Below are 4,232 nucleotides of genomic sequence, written 5' to 3'. Positions count from 1 at the left end.
GGGTTCCTGGTGTCTTGTTTCTCCTGGTGACACTGCTGTCTCCAGCATCATCCCTGGGTGCACTGGAATAGCACGGGCCTCCACTGTGTTCAGGGTCTCCTTCTCCGGCACCACCACTGCAATGGGGGTTCAAAGTCACAGGCACCACCCTGGCGAAAGGGACCAGGGTCGTGGTCCTGCTGCTGCTGTCCATCCAGGTCCCCATGGCCGTGGGTGCTGGGACCCAGAGGCCAGAGTCACGTGTGCCTCTTCCCTTCTGATAGCAAGTCTTTGGGGTTTGGGGATCCGGTGCTGCGGCCAGAGGGCCAGGATCGAGGCCCAGCGGGCACCACCTCTTCTACGTTCCAGTCCACTCACCTTCAGATGCACAGATGTGTGGCCTCCTCAGCATCATGGTGTGTTGGGCAGAGTTATTTCCATTCTACTGGTTGTAGATGGAAAAGGAGAGACGAGGGGAGTGTCTTCTGTCACTATGAAGCTAACCTCTGTTTTTAAGATGTTTTAAAATAAAGTGGGCAATGTCCTCATTACTTTAATAATTTTATTTCATTACTGAATTGGTCTCATTTAGGACAACCTAAGTGGAGATTTGCCACTTTTTAAAAATTATTTCTCCTCATTCCCAAAGTATTTATGAGGCTGAAATCTAACAGGGAAGATATGATTTTGGTGACAGGATCTTGTATATATTTAAAGTAACAGGATCAAACATTAGCTTCCTAAAGCCACGTGATTTAGCAATACAGCCCTAAACACACATGATGTCACCTCACAATTGATTTGAACTGGAAAGATTGAGTTTATGGTTTTTAAAATCATATTTGCCTTCCTCTTGTCTGTTCATTATTTAACTCTTATATGAAGAATCTAGTGTTGTTTTCCCAGATTGGCAATATGGAAGCTCTGAAATGCCAGATCCACAATGATGTCTGTGTTTGATGAGCAGTAATTTACTAGAAACCCATTTAATACTGCTCAGACCACACAGGACAGCAGGTATATTGACTGCTTTGTATCAAGTCTCACAATAATTAGGCTTTCTAATACACAAATGAGTTAACTGAAGAAGCCTTAATAGCAACTACATATTGGAAAGGAAAATTCCTATTGTCTTTCCATTAAGTTCAAAATAGACCAAGAATCAATGCACATATAATGTTATTCTATACATCAAAATGTTCACTAGATATAAATTGGAAATATTAGTTCTATTGTTTATTTTCCTGTTACTCGAGGCAAAGAGAAAACTGTATGCTGTCAGATTTTCAAAACCAACATAACTTCTGGTTATGATATGTTTTAAAATGATTTTTAAAATTGGTCTTCTCTCGAATTTGGTTAGATATTAGGGGTCCAATCACATATTCCTCTTACCTTCTGTCTTTATTAAACACTAGTGGAATCTCAATAGAAAAAAAGACATCCAAGTATAGGCTCTATTGCAGTGCTAGGTTTCCAGACAAAGCCAGACAACATTATCGGAGATCACAGCCATATCTCTGACCTCCCACCTTTAATTCATGATAACCAGACTCAATGCATTCTACTTACCTTCAAGTTGAAGGTAGAAAAGCTGGAAAATAGTGTCTCACCCCCAAATTCATCTCATCCCTGCCATGCAGCCTGCCTGGGAGTATAACTTGCCCAGAAAGTCCTCCTGCCTGGAGACTAGGGGCACAAGGACTGTTGTATGTGAAGATTGTCATGTCCAAGAGAAAAAACAAGGACGGATGGGTGCATGCATGACATGTGTAAGCATTGACCTGTACCATGCAGAATGAAAGGTAATTCATGCCAATGAATGCCAGATTCTGATCAATTTTACCTACCAAAATGGAGGAAAAAGCAACAGTATGGACAATGAGGTGAAAGCTGTGGCAAGAGTATTCCTTATGCTGCCCACCAACTTGTAAAGAGAGAAGTATCTTAGGCTATGAGCTGAAACTGGAGAAGGAGACTGAAGCAAGATGGTACCCCTGCCTCATCCCAGTTTGCTTTCTGACTCCATTGGAATAAGCATACTAAAGATACAAAACTATTTGGACACAATGAATAAGAAGATATTCATTTAATTTCTGCAAATAGAGTTAGGGATATAATACTTAACTGTGTTCATTATTTCACAGATTCTACTATATAATTTTATTGTTATGTGTTTAAATATCTCCTTTTTTATAAACCTGTGAAACCTCGACATAACATGGAAATTACATTCAGCTTCGATAAAAGCACTCCCTCTATAACGGTGCGCTGCTCCCTGGCATCCTGCAAGGTCGCTTTGCAGAGCGGGAGCTAGCGTGACAAGACACTAGCTCAGGGGCACGCCTCGGTATCAGCAGCGACAGGGTGTACGTCCCACGAGAAACTGCGGCCGCAACAGCTGCGAGAGCTGCGAAGGCGACGGCTGAAGGATCAAGAGCTGAGCCACCAGGTGAACCGCTGCTGCCCAGGCGGAGGGCGTGGCCTATGAAGCAATTCTGGAATAAGTTTTTGCAGGACGGGGCCCCCTGGAAGAACGTGATCTATAAGATGTACCGACACAGCATCTTTGCTTTTACTCATGTACTGGCCCCTGTCTGGATTATTCATTATTATCTCAAATATCATGTGAATACAAAACCATATGCCATCGTTGAAAGAAAGCCAAGAATATTTTTAGGTGATACAATTCTGGAAACTGGGGAAGTAATCCCACCAAGGAAAGAATTTCCTGATCAACGTCATTGAAGATTACTTTTAAAATTTCAAAGGTGTTTGAGCCCAAGTTTGTTGCTACATTACCAAACGTACTGATATATTTTTTGGAAAAGTAACTTTAATAAAGTTTACTCAGATAAAAAAAAAAAGTGCCTCCTCTTTTCCTGTGATCCCAACCTCACTTCACATAGAAAGTTCAAGGCTGAATTCATAGCTAGTACATTAGTTGTGAAGGCAATCCTGTTAAGACTAGGTTCTTTCTCTTGAACATGAAAGAACTTTAGAATTTTATTAAAGTTTTCTAATTTAAGTAGTATTACAGAAAATTCAATTAAATTAAACCTTTTTTAAATGATAAACTGGTACTGGTAAACAAAGTGATTACTTATCTTTTTACCAAAAAATATTTGGACATGAATCTTCCTATACAAGATGTTTTAAATGAGAAACATAATAGAAAATTATCTTATTTAAGGGAAATATTTGAGTAAAAACTGATGAGAGGAGAAACTGAAGTCTTCATAGATCTATTGTATACCAGTGAGAAGCAATAGTTTCAACACTTCAAAATAACCTTCAAAAAAATTCTGTCTATCTGATTGTTCAAATTATCCATCCCATAAATACACACACACAAAGTAGAAGAGACCATCTATCATACAAGGAAGTTTCTGGTGAAGTTGAAGAGGGGACTGAAATTTGATTACCATATGAAGACCATAATAAAAGACTGTCTATATCATAGTCTTTTTTTTTTTTTTCAAATTGAAAACATCTTGTTTCTTAGAGATGAAAATCAACTGGGTAAGGGTTGGACTAAATGATTCCAAAACATGGAGACTCAAGTGAAGACAACAAATACATAGAAACTCAGGGAGGGAAAGGATCCCCGTTCTTTCCTTTATCTCCAAATTTAGAAAAAAAATTACTGGTCAATTCTCTATATAATTTTATTGGGGTCAGGTTTCTATAACAATGAGCTTGCTTTGTTTTGTTTTGCTTTTTTTAAAAAAAGAATGAAGAGCTGCTACCACAAATAAAGAGGCCAGAAGGAAAGGACTCATCTTTACATAAAGTGGTAAAGGAATGTGAAGGGTTTTTCACACTTGAAACCATTCCTGAATAGGATTGGTGTTTTTCTATCCTTACTGAAGATTAGGTTATGGTTAGATTATGCTTACTACTGGTTGGATTATGCTTACTACTACTGTAGTAGTTTGAGTGTCTAACATTCTGAATGTCCATCCATATGTTATAATGTTAGCAGAGGTGCAACTAGTGACAACTTAATGAAATTGGGTGTATAACAAAAAAATATGTGTTCTATCTTGCTTTTTAAAATATTTTTGTAAATGAAAGAAAGAAACTTATATCTGAAAAAAAACTGTGAAATGTTACAAAAATAAACAAGAAAATTCTTGCCTTTAGTCACTCATATTGATTAAAACAATGTAATACTGATGATTTAAAGCTAAAGAAAAAATATACATTTTAAATACAGCAATGTAGAATAACTGAAAGAGCATTGCTTTAGG

The 4,232-nt window shown here is 38.1% G+C and overlaps 1 pseudogene across 1 annotated transcript; it reads left to right on the top strand.

The window, feature by feature from the left end:
* The first annotated feature begins 203 nt into the window (after positions 1–203).
* LOC309972331 (NADH dehydrogenase [ubiquinone] 1 beta subcomplex subunit 6-like) lies at positions 204–2,727 on the top strand (annotated as a pseudogene). The gene is made up of 2 exons: positions 204–240; positions 2,337–2,727. The product of its transcript is annotated as an NADH dehydrogenase [ubiquinone] 1 beta subcomplex subunit 6-like (transcript).
* The last annotated feature ends 1,505 nt before the right edge of the window (positions 2,728–4,232 follow it).

This window comes from Leucopleurus acutus, assembly GCF_964270905.1.
Source record: "Leucopleurus acutus genome assembly, chromosome: 15".
Classification (NCBI taxonomy): Eukaryota; Metazoa; Chordata; class Mammalia; order Artiodactyla; family Delphinidae; genus Leucopleurus; species Leucopleurus acutus.
Note: the sequence above shows the minus strand (reverse complement) of the source record. Positions and strands in the feature narration are given on the sequence as shown.